Raw genomic sequence first — 24,709 nt, 5'->3', positions numbered from 1 at the left:
CGGGTGGATTTTTTTTTTTTTTTTTTGCAGAAACGTCTAAATAACCTTATAGACGGCGAGACCTTCCTACACGGACAGAGGTGAGAGTGATGCGCTCATTCATCTCGCTCTGTGTGTGTGTGTGTGTTTGTTCACCACTGTGTGTCAGAGCGAGGGTACGAGTAGCAAAGAACACAAAACATCTGCTTGCTGTGAAAATGAAACACCCTAATGGCGTACGCAGAGCACCAGTTTCATTCACTGAAGGGACGATCCACACAGGTACTATTTGGCACAGTGAGCACAAGAACCGATGTTGAAAGGCTAATGTGCTTCACTGCAGCTTTTACAAAACACCCTCTTAGTGCCGCTAAGCACTCAACTAGTGTGTGTGTGTGTGTGTTCATTTGTGATCTCAAGTATTGTTACACAAAGTCCATCCTATCAGCTTATCTTCGCATGTGTGCAAAACATGTCCAAATGATGTTTGACATAGCAGGCAAACACAGAAGCACATCTTCAAGCCTGAAGAGGCTTTAATGTGTGTATTTGTGATCTGATCTGCTTTCTCTCTAAAATGCTCTGTCTCTGCTTGTGAGATTTGAGGTATGTGGAAAGGGAGCGCGGGAGGGAGGATGAGACAGACAAATAGAGAATGGGAAGAGAGAGGCAGAGAGAAAAACACTCACACAACATATTACATGTAGTGGGAGGCAGGGAGAGACGTGCGGGGAGAGATAGGGGGGGAAATGGTTGCAGAGCAGGAGAGAGCGATGGCGAGAGGTCATCCCCGGGTAATTTGTTTTGGTCCTCTCAGAGCGCAGACACACAGGGAGCAGGTAAACCAATTACAGTGTGACATGAATCACTAAGACCTACAGGCAGCCACGCAGCTGGGCCGGCCAGCCAGCCAGCCAGCCTGCCTGCCTGCTCAGCCAAACACCCGACCGTGTGCACGCTGTCTCTCTCCCTAAGTGCTGGTCAATCACATGCCACAGCCCTCGCTCCTCCCTTGACCATGATTGCACATCTGGAGGGAGCTGATGAGAGAAAACAACATAATTTCCCCATGGCTTCAGCGCTGAGAGATTTTGTGAAGCTCCGACGGCTTTTTCTGTTTATTTTGAACAAATCTGGATGTTCTTCTGAAGAAAAACGCTTGACCCAAAAAACTAGCGGTGAAGTAGCAATGCAGCAAGCATCTCCAAAAAACCGACACTTCCACGATGATGTGCTCCATCTGCGATAAATCAAATCTAATCTGACTGTGTGTGTGTTTTTGGTTCTTCAATTCCGTCCCATTTTCAAACCACAAACAATAATGATAATGATACGGTTTCTTTGAAGAAGCACAAGGTTGGATGTCAGATCTCCATGGATGTCGAAGCCAAGCCAAAGTATTTACACGACAAAGACTTAAGCAATTACTTTAATTTCCTTAATCGCCCGACGGCTGTCAAAACGATGTCGTGTCACATCAACGCCACTGGCTATATAACATAGAAACAGGAAACAACTTGTAAATAAACAATCATCTTGGTCCCTTTCTCTGTGGCAACAGCGCTAATCCTCCAGTTGATGCTAAACTGACAGGAGCGTCATGAAAATCCGCCCGTCCTCAGAAGAGAATGAAGTTGACAAGGAGAGGGATTCAACAACAATTATAGATTCTGATGGTACAAATATAGTCTGGGGAACAAAAATCACCGTTTTACGATTATTATGCATTAATCTATTTCACAATACTGCGGATGGATAAAATCACATGAACATGTTTTGTTTTGAAGAGGCAGCAGAAGACAAACACCTCGCCAAGGATTTTGCAACAGTGGGTTGAACTGTAGCAGCACCGGAGGTAGTTTGAAAATGAAAATAAATAATCCATGCCAAAATGAGCTTTGACTGGACATCGCAGTAATGACTTTAGTTGATTTCTAATGTTTAAAATATAGTATTTTTAATTATTATTATGAATGTAAGATTGAGATGAAATTCACTGATCCCCTCGGGGGAAAATATTACTAATGTAGGTAATAAACTGAAGTGTTTTTATTATCAACTGTCATCCATGCCTGTTTTCTTAATTCATTTTTAATAATCTATTTTAATAATGAATCTGATTTCTAGTTTTAGTAAAAATGAAAGAAAGAAATTGAGAACATCTCTCATGCAGGTGTTATTAATCACTAATTAGATTCCATGCTACGGTGCTGGAAGTCTACAAGATCCTAATGTTAAGTTTTACACCTCATATATTTACCGACTACACCAGTATTTACTCAGCATAGACGGGAGGAAGCAACAGGATGTAAATGGTTGTATTGAAGCTCTTGAGGGGATTACGTGCCGTAATTTATAAACGGTGTAATGCTCCTTTTCCTGTTTTGTTTCCATTGGTTTACTTTGGACTGAAAGTCCAACTCTTCACTCACCTCTACTTTGTTGATTGTAAGTGACATGTTTAGATTTAATTCCCTACCAATCCAATGTTTCCTTAAGTAACTTGTTACTAAAGTAATGTTTTTTAACTTAGTTATTACTTAGTGTATTACCTTCACTTAAGCATGTACAGCTGAATTTTCTTCATCAAGTTTTACAAATTGGAGATCAGTATTCTTAAACAACCCTCTGGTCATTCTTTATGTAGCCAAAATACTCACACACTGACGACTTAAGGTGTTTTTTTGGTGGATACAACACTTCAATGTTGGGTCCCTCAGCCATTGCCAGAACACTTCTAATCTCCTTTACCTAATGTAGCCCCCCTTAAATGCAAATAAGGGGAGTCACTCTTGTGACAGCATGCGTACCTGAACTTGTTGGAGCACGGCATTTTAAACCGGTGCACCACCTTTGTTTTAATTGATTTTCGTCACTGTACAACCATTGTTCATAGATAAATAACGTACCATAATGTTCCTTTTTTGAGAGTAAGAACAGAACACTCGTACTAGCTGAGCCGTTTTAAAGCGGGGTTAATGGTGAAATTGGTTAATAGTGAAATCGGTTAATCACTGCATCCCTACATTGACCTGGATTAGATATCACCTTGGCACTTGGTTTTTTGTTTGATGTGGCCTTGGTGCACGTTGTAGATTCAGGAGGGGTAAATATTTGATGAAGGGCGTTATGGTGTCAGGCTTGCTGCTGCCAGGGGCTGTTCTAAGAGAGCGACTAATAAAGACAGCAGCAGGCAGGTTGTCGATCACCGCTGGGCGCTGGCTGGGTAGAAGTGGCTGGAGAGCGGAGTGGAGCCTGCCGCCCCCTCAGCGTGTTTACCAAAGCACCGGGTCTTCTAATGTTAGCTCAGCGGGCTAGCTCAGCTCTTCCCTTGACTGTACATCAGTATGCATTCTCATGCATTTGTACACACACACACACACACACAGAGCACCAGTGGGGCTGCAGTGAGACACAGTTGGAAGATGTTAAATCTACCATCTTGCTGCCCCTTGAAATTAATAAGGGCCTCTGAACTGCTCTCTGAGAGCCACTAACTGGCCATTTGCACTGCCTGGCTCCACTGGAAAAGACATTCCCTGCTTCCTCTCATGAACCCTTCACTCTGTTTCCCCCTTTTTTTCCCCCTCATCCTCTCTTCATCACACCCGTTGCTCTCTTTCCTCTCTGCCTATTTCACCCCAACAATTTCCTATTTTTCTTCCCTCCATCTCTATTGTCTTCCTTCCATCTTCACGCTCTTCATCTCAGTCCCCTCTCCTCTTTTTCCGCCACCCCCACTCCTTGTTCCCTCCCTCCCTACATACTCCTCTTTTTTTTTTTCTTTCTTTCTCTCTCTCTCTCTCTCTTTCTCTCTCCATTCCTCTGGCCCTAAAACCAGCCCCTCGGCCGCCCGCTTGTGCTCACTCAGATGGCTGTTACCATGACAACCCTGTTCTTTCAGCTCTCGCAAAATAATGAAGACAATGTGTTTTCCATTTAGATGAGTTTTCTGGCGCAGCGGGGAGATATGGAGTGTCCATCTTGCCTCCTCTTTCACTGCGGAGGAAATGTAATAAAAAAAGGGGTTTCTAACCTCTCTCCCTCTCCCTCTCTCTCTCTCTCTCTGACACTCTTTCGCTCTGCCTCTTTCCCTCTCTCTCACACACTTGCAGGTTAGGGTGCAGTGTAATCCAGCTGGGTGGTAAAGTGAGCTCAGTGTTTTTACCACACTGGAGAGAATAGCAGCAAAAGGTAAGACCTGGCTGGTAGCGCAAGAAAGCAAATCATCTGCAGCAATTTGTACGCATCTGCAGTGTCAGGAGTGACAGGTAGAGATGGGACTTTGCTGATTTTTTTAAAAAAAAAAAGCATTCAAATCATAGTGGCCAGCTTGTCTTGGCAATAGCAGAAGCTGGTCTAACGTGATAGATTACAGCATCCTGCTCCCTGTTGTCAAATCCAAGCTCTGACAATGATAAACTGTGAACATTTCAAGTCTTATTTGGTGGTTTTTTGGACTTAGCGATGATATTTTCACAGCATAATGCTCCAGTGCGGGAATAAATGACATGACAACTAAAATTGATGGAAAAAGCTTTCTTTTTCTTTCTCTCGCTGGTGCAGATTTATTAACTCGCAGCACACAAGAGGGGGAACTGCGAGCCAACCACTTGTTAAGGAATGAAAAGTAACATTTACGCTGCTCGGAGAGGTAATTCAGTTGCAACATACCGGCATTTTCACCCGCGGGAGGGGGGGGGGGGGTTCAACATAAACAAGCAAATCCTGATTTTTTTTTTCCTGCTTCACTTCTAATGACAGCAGTGTTGCAATAAAAAGCTTTGGATGTGAAAGTAGTAGACATTGCATGAGTTAAAGGTAACCTTGTGTCTCTAGTTCCAAGTTGTTTGTGTACATAAAGAGTGTCAGGACTTTGCAAAGCCTTAAAAGTTACACGCATAAATGAAAAAGTTGATCTGCATAAGTCAGGACGTGCTTTTCTGTATATATCGCACACTCTTCATGTTCCTTTTGAGACTCTACACAGCCTTCTGACCGAGAGAAAAGACACATATGAGAGAAATAGAGAGAGGGAGCAGTATAATATGTGTATGTCTGCCTGTTTACAGTGGAAATAGTGAGTCTGGGACATTTTCTTTGGGTCTCTTTTCCAGTGTTTATGGAGAGCGGTGAGGAACAACACTTCCTGAGAGGAAAGCCAGCTTTCCGAGCCCAAACCCTCTTCCAAGCCCCGCAGACGGGGAACGCTCTGTCTCCAATTTATGTTTTCCACCCAGTGCCGCGTAAACACGAGAAACTGGTGTGTGTGCGTGCTGTGTACAAGCGGGGGTGTGTTTCAGATAATACACACACACACACACACACACAGACACACACACACAAAACAAAGGCAGGCAGGCAGACTAATCATGGACAAATGTGCCAAAACATCTCAGAACGCAATGATAGCCCGCCGCTCCCAGTGTTTACCAGCTGTAATAGACCTTTCTCATGGAAAAGGTGTTACAAGAAGATGACACGCAGAGGGTCAAGCCTCATCTAAATCCCACTCCACTTACTCTCTCAAGTTTTCTCTTCCTGACCTGTCAACACCGGTGACAGAGGGATTTTAAAAAAAAAAAAGAGCGTTGGGAGGGGGACTCTCTCCACTTCTCACTTTCTCTCTCTCTCTCTCTTTCTCTCTCTCTCCTTGCCTGCCTGCCGCCCTCCACTCATTCTTAATTACATCCAGATCAGACTATTAATGAAGTCAGTCTGATTTTAACAACACCTACAGGGAGTGAAGGAAGGCTTTCCTCAGCCAGCGAACATATCAAATCAAATCTGGCTCCTGGCCTTGACAGCTTTTGTGGCCAATTAAAATGACACGCTAAAGCAAAGAAAGGCTGCAACTAAGGATTATTGTCATTGTCGATTAATCCGTCGATAATTTTTATGTGCGCCGAATGTCAGAAAATAATAGTCCGAAGTCTTCCAAACCGAAAGATATTCAATTTATAGTAAACGTGTGTTAAACTGAGATCAAATTAACCGATTGTCAAAATAGTTGATTATTTTTCAGCGCTGAAGTAGATAGCTGGGTGCAATGAGGCAGATTTCAGCCCGCTGTAAATCCATCAGCTCTTCGCTGTTTGAAGTGCAGGAAGGTGGTGACGGCTCACCCTGTGCGTTGATGTATACGCTTAAACAAACCTGATCATTAGCTACGGAAACACCATCACACCACCTTCTTTTCTTATGCTGTTTACTCGCCTGCTGTGAGGTAAAACTATCCGCGTTTGATCCTCAAAGCGTATACCGCCAGTGATGCACATACAAACACATGTACAAATACAAAGTGGGGGTTGTACGTTATATAGTTCCATATGTATGCAGCAGTGATGGCAGCCTTTTGATGAGCAGGTTGCCTATATGGGGGCTTTAAAGTGCTCCAATGATGCAGTTGCTTCCCACACGCATCCATATTTGATGTACAGGATGTGGCGGGAAACAGCCTCTGTGCTCCAGGCACTCTGATCTTCTCAAGACACTCCTGTCAAATAGCAGAATGTGCGCAGTAACAGGCTCATCTATATGTTTACACATGTGAGCCTGTGTGTGTGTGTGTTCATGTGTGTGTGTGTGTGCCACAGGGTGTGTGTTTTTGTCTGTGTTTGCACTCGAATGTCTGCCTCTCTCTGTAATACCATTGTCCGCTGCCACCTGCAGAGCACAGCGGCATTAGAAAACCCACATACACACACGCGCAAATCCCAACAGATCAAAACACTGCACTCCATCAAATCCAGTGAAAAGCCTGTTCACTGATGATCTGGTGTGAAGACAACAGGCTGCTGGAGAGGGAGATGGAGACGGAGAGCGAGGGAGGGAAAGAAAGGGAGAGGTGAGGGGTGAGAGTGGTTGAGGCAGTGAAGCAATCTGGGAGTGGCCGACTGCAGGGGCTTTTATTATCAGCCATTGTAAAGGAGCTAGGTGGGATAATTGGTCTCCTAAGCTCAATGCGCAGCATGCATTTTTAATGAGCCCACACTGTTGCTCATTTAATATATAGGCAAGAGATTGCAGATAAGGAAGAAATGCTGGACGTTTCTAGAGGAAGAGGGACTGAGGTAGAGATGGAGATGTTGAATTATTCCTCTGTTTTGACCGTTGTTATTAGTAGTTTGTTGCATAACTACTGTATAAATATCCTATCATGCTAGAAAGACTTCTACTGAATAGACTATGTGAACTGAGAGTGATACAATGTGTAAATCTATAATTTATATAAACATAGTATATAAGCAATTATGCTTCAGTGTATTTTTCTATGAGTCACTGTGTCTCCTTCCAATACAATAAATTAATATTCCTTGATATTTTCATGTAATGTTATTGTTCAATTTCAGCTGTCCAAATGAAAATTTGTTACTGTTATGTTTTAAGTTTTTGTTCTGCACATGTGAAGAGTTTGGTCTCATGTAATGCAACAGATTTCAGATACACATGGTGTGATTATTCTGTATACCAATATCAGAAAACAATTATATTATAATTATCATTGCATATAATTAATACAGTGATACTGATTTTAGGGTCATAACTAACTACTATTTTAAGTAGTATCAATTAACCTGCTAATTATTTTCACGTTTAGGGAATTAATCATTTAGTCTATGTAAATATCAGAAAATAGTGAAACATTTCCAAGGCGACATCTTCAAGATGCTTGTTTTGTTTGACCAACAGTCAAAAACCCAAAGATGTTCAGTTCAATATCATAGAAAACTGAGAAAACCAGCAAATATTCACATTTGAGAAGTTGGAACCACTGAATATTTGGCATTTTTGCATTAAAAAATGTCAGATCTAATTGAGCTCAACCATATGGCCCAGCCCTAGTCTCCTGCTCTTACAGACAGACAGCAGATTATATCAATCATTCTTCTAATAAACTTAAAAAAAACACACACAAAAAAACAACCTTTCATTATCTTAAAAGGGACAGAGAGGAAGGATTAGCCACTATGGACTTAAGAGGGTGATTGAATCTCATCAATTCCCTCTGTGACACACCGAGAACCATGGTCTACACATCCATGTCCACTATGCACTGCCGGTAAGCCGCCAATTCTGAGAGACCAATCCTCCTCGGTGGTGGGAAATTACAGTTAGCGAATAAAACGCACAGCAGCTCCAGCCAAGACTTCTGACCTGTCAAAGCACCTCGTAATGTTCTTACTGACCTCAAAGCAACAAAAAGAACAACCCTTCGCATTACAGCGGTCTGAGGCGAGCATTAGAGGGCTGCTCCGACCAGGAAGTTAAGAGGCTGGTGGCAGGGAGCAGAAGCACCCGAGTTTAAGTGAATTAAGAAAACTAAGTCGCGTTTAGCCCCGGCACGAGTCCATCTCTCCTTGTTGGAGGGCATAATGCCTGGGCTGCCACCTCGTAATAGCATTAAACACCTCCCAAAGTGATGTTTGAGAGTGCGTACGCTGCCGACAACCCAAAGGCTGTAAAAGGCTGTTTATAATGGAGGACAATGGAGCACTTGGACTTAGAACAAAAAATGGTTAGGAAGAAGAAGCAGAGGGAGGGGGGGGATAAAAGACGAGTGGCAGGATGGATAAAGAGAGGACGAGAGGCAGAGAGGAGAGGTGGCAGGTGGAGGGAGTTTGATTAATGACAGGTCTTTTTGCCTCTCTGTCTCTACCCCCCCCTCCTTCCAACACTACTTCCTTCAGGGACCCCACACACCTCCTCCAGCATCCTGCTCCGGAGCCCTCCATGAGATCTCCAGTCTGGGACCATCCATCAACCCTGCTCCCGTCCTGGATGTATGAAGTAACCAGCTACAACAAAGGACCCCACTGCCCTTCTAGTACCCTTAACACTGCCCCAGTCTGCTCTCTCTGTCTTCACCCCAATTAACTATCATAAAATATACCCTTTACACTTTCCCACATCTAACAAAAGCCTGGTAAAATATGATTTAAATCAGATATTGGTGGTTAAAATGATAAGTCAAGAAGAGCATGAATATGAGCGAACAGTCAATGTCATCTTTTGGTATTGAAAGTGAGTATTGAGGTACGATACTACACTTTGAGAAGCTGGGAACCGCAAATGTTTGGCGTCTTGTCCTTGATAAATGAACGTTATATCAGCATCGTACCCAGAAAGTGAACCTATAGCGTTCCTGAGAATGAATGCATGAAGCTGTTTATAAGTAGAGAATGAATGGCCATGATGAGGGACACACGACTTATGTACTCCATGCATACATCATTACACAGGTCTGTGTATACTGTACTCTGTCAGGGTGGTTAAACAGGGTAAGTAGACATCAGGCCACGGCCGTTCTCTTTGATGCGAGTACAAAAGCTGTCTAGCGGATGTGAGCTAGCCCCCACCTCCACCGCCACCCCCACAACCAAACACCCCCCCCCGCCCCCAGCCCAGTGGCCAATCCTCTCCTCTGACTGAGCAACACACACAAACAGAGAGAGCTGAGCATAAGCATCTGGATCACACAAATGAATTCTATTTTCTGACGGCAGACAGACGGACCCGCCGGACGGCAGCCGCTAATCTTTCGCCTCCCCCCTCCTCCTCCTCCTCCTCCCACCACCACCTATAATCCCTATCAGAGAGACAGACGACGAGAAAGAAAGAGTTTAGGACAGTGAGAGAGAGAGACGGAGAGGGAGGGACACTTGCATAATGGCCGAAAATAGGCTTGATCTTATCCTGAAATGAAATGGACTGCCCACTGGCTAAATAAACACTTGTTGGCCACTTTGCTGATGCTACTCAACACAATGGATGACGGATGATGTTTCATTCACACTCTTGGCTGCCTTGTTTGATTTGCTGGCACAGCGGAGTGTATATAGTAGGAGAAATAATAAACTTCGCAGTCCGACGCGAGCTGCGGCAGCGTAGGTCTCACTCAAGTCTTGTTAGGTGACAGAAGACTCGACTGCAAACACTCTCCGAATGAGAAAACACATGCCAAGAGCCATATTTCTTCCAATTACGTGTAACTGACTTGTAATTTAGCCCAATCTCCTGTGGGTCTATGTGTGACCTGCCACAGTAGTGCAAGGGGAGTAGCCATAAAGATGAGGTGTATGAGTGTGTGTCTGGTGCACTACAATATGTGCTTTGTATTCATTGCAGATAACAGGAGGCCGTTGGAGGAGAGAAAACAGCAGCCATTGATTTTGTGTGCTGGGCTGGCGTTTCTCCATTCCAAAGTCTGGTCGATACACACACCGAGAGCAGGGAGCACCAGAGGGGGGGGGAGGTTGAGGGGGGTTATACACCACTCTGGACACTGCATACACACACATACATATCTGCAGTCAACAGCGAGTGGACACAAGGCCTGTCAGGTAATCACAGCTATCTTATTACCTGCCGGCACATTCAATTCAAACACACACACACACACACACACACACACACACATGATCCGAGGCAAATACCGTCACTTTGCAAACACAGGCCTGAATGAAAGCAAAATGAACAAATTAACTCAATAAGGCAATTTCTTTACTGTGAGCAGGGCAGGCGAAGGTGGGGGCATGTTTCAGCATTAAATCCTTTATCAACTAGCCGGCAAATCAAACATTGATTTTCATGAGCCACTGTGCCGGGGGCAATAAGGATCTCCCTCATCCACTGAGGCAGTGCTGGCCACACACACACACACAAAAAATACACACAAACACACTGAAAGCAGACAGTTAAAGAAGTTTATGTTGAATAGTAAATGCTGCAATCTGAATAGGGAAAACATTTGCGAGCCTGTTCTGTTAGTTGGTGGAGTTTGGAGCCAGAGGGACACTCCGGTCGGCTTTGACCAAAGACGGAGTGACGCGTCTGACGCATGAGAGGGTCACAATGATGAGCATGACAGTTCAACTCATCCCTCTGTTTAATGAGGCTCACAAAAAAATGACTTCACTATAATAGCTTATGTTGAGTTTTTCTTTACTGCTGACTGATGCTTTTCTGCACATGTGCCATATTTTTTTTTTATCAGTGTCCCATAAAAACCTTGAAATCCATGAAATCAAATCTTCAGAGTCAAAAAGCCTTCTGGTATGTGATATTTTGTATATATAACATACTCTACTATACTCTACTTTTTTTTATATGAGAGTTCTAAGTCATTCGGCAAACTCTTTTAACTGCACAAACTTCTTGTAAATTGCTGGTTTTACTTGATGAATACCACCTGTTTATGAGTAGACGTGTGTTTGTGAGATTTGATTGCTTAATCGACTCCAAATTACTATATCATGTAAGGTTACCTGTTCCTCTCTGTTTGTTCCTCTCATTTGCTCAAAAATGAGCCAGAAGAGGAATTTCACACCGCAGCGCTTGAGTTCCTGCTGTTGGAAATTTACAGTGTCAGCAGCGGTATTAGGAGAGCTGTCAACGCCGTGTCATTGCACAGCTGTACCATGATATGAATAAAGATGAAATGGTCTGACACGTGAGATCGGATGCCCCCCCCAAAAAAATCTTGCAAAGTGGTTCATGACTTATGTGGGAGACCGTGAGGCAGCCGTGTGAGAGCGAGAGGGTGAAAACTTTCTTTTCAACTAATGTCATGCCAAAATATGCCAATAAAATCTTTTAAAAAGTTAAAAAAAAGAGGAAAGAAAAATCTCCAAGGTCATTCAAATTAAGGCGTTATCTGTCAGTCAAGTGTTGGTTCCCCCTGTGGAGAGAAGCAGACTATTTGTTTATGACTCATACGACAGGTTTGGACCAATCTAGAATTTTATTCATAGATAAAATTACAAGTTGTGACTGTAATTGCGATGTGTAATTATAAATCATCATACATAACTTCTATGTGGATCTTAAATACAAATCTTTTCATACAAGCGGTTCGAGCGGACGCCTGGGTGTCTCCTGTACTGTGAAAAAATGTTACTAATCCTTCCGTCACATCTCGAAGAAAAAAAAAGCACTGTTGCTTATCAATTAAGCGTCCACACAAAAACATTCAAAAGCATATTTCGACATAGGAGCGTGAAGCTGAAAAAGTCAAAACCTGACTCAAACTCCGCTGAGCACACACCGGGTCATTCTCAAACCAGTTCGCCCCCGTGAAATTAAACCGTTGTGACATTTTAAGCTGTTAGCTGAAAGCAAGTCAGACACAGAGGATGACGAAGAGGCACACACAGAGGCACCCAGAAACATTCGCATGTAAAAGATACACGCACAGGGAAGCGAAATGGAAAAAACAGGCTCAGGAAATTGGCCAGTTCCTGTATGAGAGAGGTAGAGAAGGAAAGAGTAGGAGGGGGGTGGGGGGTGGGGGTGGGGGGGTCGAATGGAAGAAAACAAGAGGGAGAGAAAAACTGGCAGAGAAAGACAGACAACGGGCCTTACGTAACTCCGGTGTCACTGTATTCTTATTTTTCAGACGTACCGACACGTCAGATTGTCGCGAGTTTCCACTAATTATTTGAGCCAGCGAGTCTTCTGAGGAAACAATCACTTTTTTTACGATGAGTTTCTCCTGAGACTGTCAGGATGTGGTGGTATGTACATTACAGTATGCGCGAGTAACTTTGTACAAGCACAGATATATAAGAGCCGGTTTGTTAATTTGTGAAAACGTCAAAAGATACATTGGTGTGAATGGATTAAACATGAAAGAGATCTAAGAAGCTGATCTGAGAGACCAAGAACAAATCAAAGTTGGTATATGGATATGTGTAATAAGTGTATATATATATATATGTGTGTAATTCTCCTTTAACATTTTATATAAACATAAATGGAAAATGAGTTGTTCCAGGGTGTCTCCATACTTTTGGGCACCAGTCCCACGATGCTGAATAAGAATAAGCAAAGAAACATTATAAATGACTTAAGTAATGAATGAATGTATGTCTGCAGTGTCTGCCAGGGATTATTTAACAATTAATCAATTACAGTCATTAATTAATCAGGCAACAGATAATTCATCTGCTATAAATAATACTGAAACACACACATCGAATGTGTCCTTGTACATGTTATGTATTTGTGTATGGCCCGTGGAGCAGGACAGATGACCCTGGCTGTAATCTGAGCCTTTGGTTTTCCACTCTAACGTGAAACCAGACAGACACCTGACTCTCTGGATTCTTGTTGATGCGTGTGGACACTGACACCTGTGCATCCTACATAGACACGTACAAACAATTCAAACAGGCACATAAAGGCTGCTTTCAGAGACGTACAAAACCCGCACTCAAGCGAGACTTGTGTGTCATTATCGTTATACACACACACACGAACACACAGCTCTCACTTTAAGCAAGCATTTCGCAACATGAGCAGCAGATATTAAGATGACTGTCTATTGTGTCCGCTGCAGTGGGCGAGTGTGTGTGTGTTTGGAGAAAGTAACAAAAGAGACACAGTTAGAAAGCGCTGCTCATGTTTCTACAGTAGACATGGCGAGTCTTTGTTAAAAGAACGGACACGGATGAAAAAAAGTCGTCTATGTAGAGAAGAAGTGGAGGAGCGAGTAGCCGGACTGCTGTGATTCTTGGTGTTTACCGATTCTTTGATCATATATTTCCAGATCTCAATCAGAACGTTAAAAGTTTTTATTGTCAACAGATACCGTAAAAAAAAGCCAAACCAATCAACTTCTCTACTCCGTCTGTGTCGTTCCAAGCCCACTGATTCCTGCTGAAGACGTAAATCTTTCAAAACTGGTCACAAATAAATATTTTCACTTTTTTATAACGGCTAAGTAATTTCATAAAACAGCTGCGCACTGTGGTTTTACACAAATATTACTCAAACAGGAGTTAACAGTGTGTCTGTTGGGGACTATTTACAGCCATGGATTTGGTGTTCTAGTGAGTATTTACGACTGCGGGACAGTGTATGTGGAATAGAGTCAAAATAAACTGCAGTGCCTATGCTCATGGCAGTAAAGGGACACGTTACCCAGTGCAACGGTGTGGCTCACTGATGTGTTTTTGAAGCAATATGCCACATCAGGCTTTGACTACACAGACGACACTTATTAGAAGGATCAATTCATTGTTGGTTTTCATTTGATTTGTTGAAAAAAATAATGTCTATCTTAAATATTCCTAAAAGCGACTAATTGGAAAAAGTATCATTATGCGATTGGTACCAAAACTCAGGAACTGTACTGACATTTTAAACAATACCTAGCAGTATATGTGTTTAATCCCCAGCTACTGTATATGTAATCAGCCCTAAGGACAGTGGTTAGATAACCAGGGTGTATGCATGAATTCAGTGAAGGTCGCACTCAAAGACTGGAGCTCTAACAGCACACACATTCATTAGATAATGAACTGAGATTGATAAAACAAACATATCTACAGTATAAATGGTATGTCCATGTGTCTACATGCATGTAAGCATGTCCTTTTACTTTTCACAGTTCATTAAGACAAGCCACTTCACCTCTGGCTGTTGAATGGGGGGAGCAGCAGCTCCAGGCTCATTGTGGATCCACTAATCCTTCACTTATCTGAACCACGTCAATACTGCTGCTGCTGCTGCTACAGCCCCCACCTTCCACCCTATTCTCTGCTTTTCTCTCACTCTCTCTCTGTTTCCCCTCTCTTCAATTTTCCTCCTCACCCTCAGCTCTTCCCGCCCTGCAGCTCTCATTCCAGCCTTGCATCCCCCCACCACCCAACCCCACAAGGTGCTGCTTGAAATCCATCCTATCTCTTTTTCCCTCCTCTGGACAAAACAGAAAAAAGGTATAGGGAGTAATAAGACAGAGCAGCAGGGGTGGGATGGCCCTTGTAAGGTTATTAAGCTTCACACACAAACACACGGCTCGCCACAGGGCCACTGGGGTGAGGCCCCAGGCGGTCGGGGGGTCATTCCTGTTTGTGCGTGTGTGTATGTGTTGAGAAGGCATTTTATGTGCTCATGCTGAGAGGGGTGAATGATGAGGCCACCCACCATTTACTGGCACAAACAAACTAGTGTTTGCTTGACATTGTTTTTCTGAAGGCCAATACTCGTATCAAATACTGTATATCTTTTTACCAAAGCTGCCAATATCCAGTGCTTTGTGCTGCTACTTTATCTCTTTAAACAGAATCATATATTAATGCTGAAGAGGATCCCAAGTCTGTAGGTCCTTTAAATCTGTATTCTTAGAAAGGAAAATCCTCTTACAACAGCATTTAGGCCATCGTGTAATAGCAAAACTCTCCGCTGAAACCTAAACAAATTAAATTCATTTAAGTGGGTTAACAGCTCCTTAAGGCAGAATGAGACATGTTTCATTGCAGGTTTTACAGACTGTCAGCCCCTGTAGCTGGTTGAGTAAAAAAACTCCCACATCATGCTGTAAAGATTTCTTTGGTTTCCTGTCTTGAATAAAAATACTAAAAGCATAAGTGGAAATTATTGATGGAATCAGATCAAAATGCTTCATTAAATTGACCTGGACTAACTGCGGTTACTGTAAGTAGGCGCCTCTGTCATGGAGGTGAACAGAATTTATGGAGTGAAAGGAGAGGAGAGGTCTAGTTGTAACTAACTCTATCTTTACAGCAATAAGGATAAAGGCTCTTTAAACAGGATTTGGCTTGACCCACCACTATATAGCTGGGAGCTGATACAGCAGTGCAGAGCCAGCGGTGGATCATTTTTCATCTCCAAATCTGCTTTGGCATGGTCAGGAGTGCCAGTGTGTGTGTGTGTGTGTGTGTGTGTGTGTGTGTGTGTGTGGGGCTAGGGGGGTGAGCATGGCACATCCACAAAACATTAAGAGGCCCTGAGTGGGGAGGGGCTGCTAGCCAGGGTGCATTGTGGTCCATCTCTTGTGGTTTTTTATTGGCGCAACTCTGACAACACAAGGCTGGGTCTTCCCTCACTTGCTCAGCTGAGCAATCAGGTCACCTCATCTTGACAGACAGTAACACACGCGCACCCCGACGTAAACACACAGAGACATACACACGCACGCGTGGACACACAGTGCATGCAGCCTGCAGCTGTTGCCAATGATGTCAGTCCTGATTTGGCCAAACTAGCCTTTTGTTTCACAGCGTGAACACAGAGCAGAGGAGGAGGCTTCATTTGGCAGTAGAGCAAGAGTTTTTCTGTCTCTAAGATTGTTTGGATTAAGGATTAGCTACTGGTTGCGGACATGAAAGTCTGAATGCAACACAAAGACATTTGTTGAGCTCAAATGAATAACAGCTTAAAAACTGACGATAATTTTGATAATCAATTCATCTTTAAGTCGAGCAAAAACGTGAAAGATTCTTTGGTTTCACCATCTCAAATGTGAGGATTTACTGATTTTATAATTTCATTGAAAATTAAATATCGTTTTTTGACATTTTATAAATGAAACAATTAGTAGTAAAAATTATCATAAATTTACAACCCTATTTTGTTCCTACAAACCAGGTAAACTACTTATTACGTGTTTGTGCATGTGTACACAATGTAAACAATTTCAGGGACGCTTAATACTTTATGCAAACGCACCTCAGTGTCAGTAATACTGCATGTCTCACATGTATCTGTAGATTTAAAGTGGTGTTAAACATGTTATACAAATGGCTGAGAACACACAGCATCATTTTACAACCAGCCTCAGTGCATTAAACTGTCAAAAGACAAACAAATATAAAAAGCTAACCTCCTAAGCAGGTTACTGACACCTCACTGTAATGAGTTGTTTAAAAATCTAAAAAGTACAAAATTGTTTCAGTATAACACAAAGTTAGAGACCATCCTGTAGTCAACCCCCCCCCCCCCCCCCCCCCCCCTCCTACCTCTCTCCCTTCCCCAACACAAACACACAACACACAAACACTCTCTGCCTCCAACCCCTTGATGTCTGTTGGCAGAACTGTCTGAGGAGCTTAATTGGTACTTTCTCATTTTTTCCTCTTTCTCACTCTCTCTCTTTCTCTCTCTAACTTTGTCACTCTCTCATTCAGCTGTGTGTGTGTGTGTGTGTGTGTGTGTGTGTGTGTGTGTGTGTGTGTGTGTGTGTGTATGTGTGTGTGCTAGCGTGTGTATATGTGTCTGTTGCAGTGTAGAAAAAGCGTGCGTGTCCGTGTGTTTTCATGGCGAGAGGACAAGAGCGTGGGTGCCACTAAATGAAACAGAGGCCGGAGCAACTGCACACTCTGTGGCGATGTGATAGGGCGAGCCAACTCGGTTAACCAAATCTTGGACTGAGCCTCCACTGAATTAGGCGCGCGGCAGCAAATACACACATGTGTACTCGTGCACGCAAACACACACACACACACACACACACAGGAGTTGTCTCGGTGCCCAGGCAGCTTTCCTGCTGCCGATAATGAGGAGGTTTGGAGATGTGCGTTTGTTTGTGCAGATCTAAAACACACACTATAATGGCTAACTCGATGGCTTGCGCACTCTGCCAATCACACACCAGTTTCAGTCAACAGAAGCGGCATTCTGCTTACTTTCCCATTTGTGCTCAGTAGCTTTCATTACTACACACTCAGAAACACACACAGAGTCACATATCGCACCTGCTGACATGAGATACAAACATAGCATGAGGCACTCTTCTACTGAGCTATTATGCTGCCAGTGACATTTTCGTAAATAATCCTACTTCTCCTGACATTTCATGCAGCGGGCTGGTTTACAGTACATACTGCTATACAAGCGAGTCTGCCTCTTGATCTGAGATATGTCTCGTGGAAGCCCTGCAGCCAGGGCTGCTTGTTGGAGCAATGATTTGATTAGGTTTGTGCTGATTACAGTCTTGTTGGTTACAATAAACGGCTCTATCAGAGAGAGCGAGAGGGAGTGATTGAGAGTGGGACTGTCAGTTTGTCAAGCTGTCAAGAGCAATGTCGTATTGTGCTTCTGTGTTTAGCAGAGGTGTGCGTGAGATTCATGATGAATCAGCTGGTATCAACCAGCACCGGCGGTGAGGATATTAATACAAATCTGTTAGCAGTTACCGGCGCTCAGGAGAGCGATACGATGCCGTGCGCAAACTGGGGCCCTTTGAGTCTGATCGCGGTGAAGTAAAAAAAAAAAAAAAAAAGGAGCAGCAGCACATCTGAGCGGCTCCCATTTCACAAACAACGCTATCACAGACAAACACTTTTAACAGCGAGTGCCTTGTCTTGGCATTGTGCTCGAGAGCTGTAGACGTTGCAGCACAGTGGCGCAGCAGCTCAACCGTGGTGTGTAATATAGCCTGAGAACAAATAATCTGAAAAGCCTCAAATGCCCTCTGCCTTTGTAAGCTTTATGAAATATTAACCAAATTAATCTACAGTCTCTTTTTTTTTTTCTCCAGAGAACATACTGTACTGCCACTGATTACCTGAAACCCAACAATCATTCCTGAGATTCATTCTAAAAAAAAAAAAAATGCAGCGACATTTTTGATCTCTGAAAGCCAGGTGTAATTATTATCTTCCATATATCATGTTTTCGATTAATTAGGTCCGTGCCAGTAAACGTTGCTCTGCCTGTTGAAGTGACAGCCACAGAGCTGCCGGCCGTCTCTAAACACAGCTTTATTCCTGACAGCGTCGGCTGGAAAACGTTATTATAACATTATGGGGCTTAACGGCCAGCGGTACAGCATCTGATCGGAGGTCAGATTTGTGTACCCCGTGAAGATATTTTTAAAGACCGATATGATACCCTGTTTAGTAAAGCAATTTCTAGAGGCCTCAAGGCAGAACAAAAGGGCAGAGTTCACCGAGAGCAAAAAGCGCTTCACTCCAAATATGTGACCAGAAAATGAGGGCTGTAAAATAAAATAGAAAATCATTTGAAGGGATTTTATAGATTGCAGATTTAATGTCCCTCTGATGGAAAAAGAGAGCGAGAGAGAGAGAGAGAGAGAGAGAGAGAGAGAGAGATCAGGATTAATCCTCTTAGCTGTTTGTTTGGTAATCTGATTTAGTCTGATTTTTAGGCTGCTATCTCTGGTTGTGGTTACTGATGCTGTCTCTGGATAGACCATGGCCATTTTCACCTTCAACATCCCCCCCCCCCCCCCCCCCCTCCCATCTTCCCCCCTCTGGTATATTAGGGTTTGGGCTTGACATATTAACAAAATATCGGTATATGTAAATCCCGAGTGCGGATCACTAAATCCAGCAATGTGTCTGCTTATGAAACGATTCCCCACTCTGACATCGCTCCAGAGAGGCACACTACGACTGTCCCTGCTCCAAATAAATGACCTACTTTACACATTAACACACATTTACATGCAGGCAAGATCCAGGGCAGCTTCGTAGTTTCTGTTCCCAGCTCAGACACATCTCGCTTTAAGTGCAACGTGGCTGCTGTCCAATTCTTAGAAAACGCAGCCCTTTTCTGATTCTCCAGCCATCTTTGAGGGGATCACTCAGGCAGCACAGCTGAATGGAGACAGGCCCGAACCATATTTCCTTTCAACCTAGCTGGAAAATAGGTGCATAATATGCGCCAGGTTCTCTGGCAGAATTGTGCTTTTGTCGTGCGAGCGTGTTAATGGAAGGTGAGGCTGGCACAGAGGCCCACCTAAGGTGCTCCCAGGCCCAGGCAGAGCTATTTCCAGACCACCAGCCCCTCCCGTCTCCTCCACCTCCACCTCTGGTGGGGAAACCACACCACTGCACAGGCCCCAGTCACAGACATAACTCAAGAATGGATCCATTATTCACACAGGCTGTTAGGGGACTGGCACACAAGGGTGGGATGTGGTAGTGGGACACGAACACTCCTTTTTACTTAACTTAGAATTGCTCAAGCAGGCAAAATACGTAATGAGAGTTCGTTTTTTTTAACAAAAGAAAACTGTTCTCGGCTTCTTGCGTTTTGTTAAACAATGACATATAAATATCTAGCGTGTGATTTGAGTGATGTCAAAATAATGAAAGAAGACTCCCAGCAGAGAGGTGTCCCCGGTGTGTCCGTGTGTACGTTCAATGCTGGGATGGAAGCGTGGACTATCGAGGGCCATGCAACTGTGGACACACACCGAGACGCGCAATGCAAAGAAACGCAACAACAATAGCAGAATAAAAGTCAACACGGCTTTAGACGCACATGTCATATCAGCTTCAGAGGACGCTTGACAGCACAACACAGCTCCACACAACTCGACATGGATGAATGTGTAAGTGCTTTCTCTCTTTCTCAAACACACACACACACACACACACAAGCACACACACAGAGGCCAGATTGTATACGAGTTTGCTCATGGACCATGATAAGAAAATGTGGTAAATGCGTAATCTGATATGCATGACTTGAGGTTTCTCTCTGCCTTTCTTTTCCTCTTGGAAATCGCAGGTTGCATCCATAATTTACACCAGCCTCCGTCTGTTTCTCTCTTTTCCACTCTGCTCCCTCCCTCTTTTTTCTCTCTCCATCTCCCCTTCTCTCTCCTGGCAATCTGGCTTTTGCAGCTTTGCTCATTAGCATATTGCAGAATGTGCAGATGCCACCAAAAATTATTCACCTTCCAGCGCTTTGATGCCGTTTCACATGTACACAAACTACACTGTCGACATTTTGCGCAGCCTCCCAAACAAAAGCATGAGGGACAAGGTCTCCTTTTACTTTAAAGTGTTGGGGGGCGTAATGGGACATCCTTTAGTCTGATGTTTCCTCTCATCCTCATTCACCCCAATTACATTATCCATCACGTCAGTCAAAGGTTTTTAGATACTGTGATGAGGATTGATGGAGTGTTTCTTCCCAGCCAAGGTTTAAATGAACACTTAATATTCATGCAGTCCGAGGGATAACTGAATTCATAATATTCATGCTGTTCAAAGGCTAATTGAACACAGTATTCATGCATGTTTCTGCATCAAGTGGAGCCCTGTTTCTGCAGATTACGCAGAAGAAGGCACATAACTGCTGGATGGGGATATGGGGATTTGTAGTTGTCCTCCTTTTGGAGATTGATATTGATAAAGACAAATCAATAGCCATACATGGTATCTCACCATTGGTCCAGCACTGCTGATGCAGTGATCACACCCTAGGGACAGCTTGAAGCAAAGCAAGAACAGTATCACCACTGTAGCATACATGTGAAAATGTGGACTTGTAAACATCCTTCAAATGGGCTTTTTTTTTTTTTTCCTGAATCGACCACATCAGACGAAGAACGGTGATGGAGTGAAGCTGCACTGTTCACGACTCGTTCGGGTTCTTGTGACTGACTGTCCTGTTACCTGACGAGCACCAGCTGTCTGCCGTGCAAAGAGGAAACGGCATCAATCCCGATCAAAACCTCAATCCCCATCGTGTAAATCCTCATGCTTTCATTCAGAACAAATAGATCTCTCATGGCGATTAATTCAGTATGTACTGACGTGTCTGTGGTCCAACATTGTTCTCTGAAAGCGTCTGGACAATAAGAGACAGCGTAGTATCAATTTCAGTATCATAGGCCTTGGCGCTTTTCTTCACAGATGATTTGAGTTTTTGCCTCAAAACCGAGAGGTCTGTAAGTTACTCTGCTCCTCTGAATCACAATGTGTTCTGTTTTTAATTCTTTCTTGAAAGCACACGGTATTCCATCTCGGTTACTGTGTAACGTGATCACCAGCGCTTCCTGTCCAAGGACAAATCACCTGTGTGTTTAGCGGCTGGTATGACAGAAGAAAAGACAAAATCCAAACTGCAGACGTCTTTATCTTGTTTGCAGAACCACGCCGAAGCATATCTGTGACACAAGCTGATGCTTGGATGAAAACATAGGTGATAAATCAGGATCCTTACCAGCGGATGAGGATGTTCCTGTGTTTCCTATTAGGCAAAATCCGTTTCTTAATCCTCATCAATCACAGAGCGAGTCTAAAATGAAACAAAACAGAATGCAAAGCACATCAGGGAGTGTGACAAAACACAATCTGCTTTTTAGTGATAGGAAAACAAGACTTGGGTGGCATCATTTATCGAGATGTAATAAAGCACCCTGTCGTGCGTCTGTCAGATTGGAAGCGCATAACAAGGACTGACAGAAGCTGGAGAGAATGCAGGTCTCTAATCCCCGCCAAATATGAAACATAAAATACTTAAATGACAAATACAAGTTGATTTCTCGTCTTCTTTGTGAGTGTTTTGCGCCCATCTAGTTGCAGAAGCAGCTGTCTTTGAAATCTCCAGGCTCTAATCATGGAGGAATATTTCTACTGGCTCTTCCCTCTAAACTAAAATGTGCAGATCTCCTAATGGGACGAGCATTCGTGGACTATTAATGCACTAGCCTACTTTACTGGGACTGCATCTTTAACTCACTTATTCCTGTGTTTGAAACTCCCACATTCGTTTCATTAATATTCTGCTAGTCTGCTTCCCAAAAACCGTCTGGCTCACATTTTTTCCACATGTGTACAGTAGGCGAAAAGAAAAGACTTGAGCTATCTTCACAGGCTACAGATTGCCCCACATTTAATTACTGTTAACACCAGCGCTAGCAAGCTAAATACGCCCCCATGATTTATTCATTTTCCCCCCATATTTCAGTCAAATTAAATTAGTCATATGGGTTTAATTAACTAAATATGATCTGATATTGTAATTTCACACTTGGATATGGGATACAGAGAAGGGTACTTGAGCACAAAGAAACCATGGTAAACCAGTGCTCATTAGAGGCTCTTATGTGTAGTCATGTTGGCATTACCAACAGCAGCATTAGCTGAATGATTGCTCCTAATCAAGGTTTACACGCTGGGAGGTTACCTTTATTCCTAAAGAACTGGAATCACTCTGTTCACACCATTATTCACTGCTCCTATTAGTCACTGAACCATAGCTAATACAAGTAACTCCCCTCATATTTTCTAGGACCTGTGCTTGGCTCATTATTGTTATTGCAGACCACAGAACTGCAATTAAGGGAAATAATAGTTGATTCCTTCCTGTTTAAAAAGTCACCACACAAAAAAAGAAAAAAAAAAAAGAAAAATGCTTCCTTTAATGGTATCCTGCCACACAGACAGTTTTGCTTCTATTTACCCAGGTTTTGAGATATCCGTCTCTAATATTTCAAGTGACGCCCCAAACACAGTGGAGATGAAATTGTGTTTGTGATGCTCACAGTAGTGAAAAATTACATTTATGTTTGATGTATTATCCGTAGTAAAAGAGACAAAGTTTCTAGGAAGGAGGAGAGGTTGCTTTAGAACTTTTTAAATGTGACTTTTGTAACTCTGTGAGGATGACGAACTAAATTTTACTCACCTGCATTGTTTTGAAGGTGCAGGCTGAAATCTCAAGAGACAGATATGTCAAAACCTGGCCAAATAAAACTAAAATAAAATAACTTCATGGCTAGGAGCCAGTGGAGAAAAGTGAAAAAGAAAGTCTTTTATAAATTGGGTGAAGCAAACTATTTGAGTGCATCTTTTTTCCCTAATAAAAAAAAGGGTTTACACCAAGATGATGTCACACAATATCAAAAAACATGCTTTATTGCAAACAGCGTGTTCCCGAATACGGTATAATAATCTTATTTTCAATCATTTGTCAGCGTTTGTATCGGGGAAGGTCATCCTTTTGAAGCGAATCAATGATGCTCACACAGACTGAACACATTCAGCACAGTATCTGCTGTGGGTTTTCCTATTCAATTGCACCTGGTAATTTCTATGCCAGTGTGTCTTTAGTTGTCTGAGTAGCTCTAAAGCACAATATCTAATGCTGGTGTTATTTCCCCACTCATACAAAGGCTTCATCATGGCGCTAAATGAGCTGCAGTGAATGATATAAAAAAAAAAAAAAAAAAAAAGCAAGCGGTAATTTACTGATCTCCGGTAATGAAACATGAGGCCGGTGTGGCATGTTTTCTCACTCTCGCAGAGAGGAAATATGGCTGCTGAGAGCTACGCCGGCTTGCAAAACACTGTCACACTGCCTCACGACACAGGCAGAATTATCAGAGAAAAAACAAATGGAGGCACTGATTCACTAGTTGTTTATTTACAGCCCTCTCCGGAGAAGAAATAAATTCCCCTGTTGAGGCTTTGTTTCCCCATCACACGACACAACGGGATGCATGAGAAGAGAGGTGAGCGGGCCACACACACACACACACACACACAGAGTTGGAAAACACACATACGAATGTAAGCGCACGCACAAATGTCTTACATCTGGATTAATCTCCAATGGGCGTCCTCTTCACAGATGCCATTAAACGTAGCAGAAGGCGAGAATCATGCAGGAAAGAGGCTGCCATCTGAATAATTTATTCAGAGGCTCATCTTGTCTCACACCAGGGGGATTTCTGCTTTCAATTTACACTGTTTTCCTCCCCATATTCAAATCAGGGAGCAGATTTGTTGTGATTGGCACACGGAAGGTCAACGTTAGCGAGCTAGCGTCAACGCTTTCCCTCAGTGGGCTGGTGTGCTGGTCTATTAGCACACTAGGATAGTGTGCGTGCGTGTGTGTGGCAGTCTTTGTTTACCTCAGTGTGTGCTGGGTGACACTGGAGAATAGGCCTATGGAGCGCAGAGACAGCAGTGTGTGTCTGAGCTTATTAGGCTGCTTTCCAAGGACACAGGAGGCTCCAGACATTACACTGGCTAGGGAAAAAACACCATTGCTAATCATGGCAGGAAGATGTTAGGACTGCAGACACAGAGAGAGAGAGAGAGAGAGAGAGTGGAGGAGTCAGGGATGATAGCAAGAGGGGAGGAGGCAAAGAAGAGTTATAGAAAGCAGGGAGAGTGCAGGATGAAGTCATGGCTCTCCTGCATGTCCTCGTTCTGTGTGT

The 24,709-nt window shown here is 43.3% G+C and overlaps 1 protein-coding gene across 6 annotated transcripts in view; it reads right to left on the bottom strand.

Moving 5' to 3' along the window:
- Positions 1 to 24,709, bottom strand: part of zmiz1a (zinc finger, MIZ-type containing 1a) — a 104,162-nt gene that overhangs the window by 42,068 nt on the left and 37,385 nt on the right. For 5 of the 6 annotated variants that reach the window (XM_044372554.1, XM_044372553.1, XM_044372559.1 and 2 more), the window contains one exon: positions 21,706 to 21,780. The exons of the other annotated variant lie outside the window; for it this stretch is intronic. The gene's annotated coding sequence lies outside the window, so the exon portion shown is untranslated. The remainder of the gene's footprint in view (positions 1 to 21,705; positions 21,781 to 24,709) is intronic. 6 annotated transcript variants of the gene reach the window in all.

This window comes from Thunnus albacares, chromosome 14, assembly GCF_914725855.1.
Source record: "Thunnus albacares chromosome 14, fThuAlb1.1, whole genome shotgun sequence".
NCBI classification, from domain to species: domain Eukaryota; kingdom Metazoa; phylum Chordata; class Actinopteri; order Scombriformes; family Scombridae; genus Thunnus; species Thunnus albacares.
Note: the sequence above shows the minus strand (reverse complement) of the source record. Positions and strands in the feature narration are given on the sequence as shown.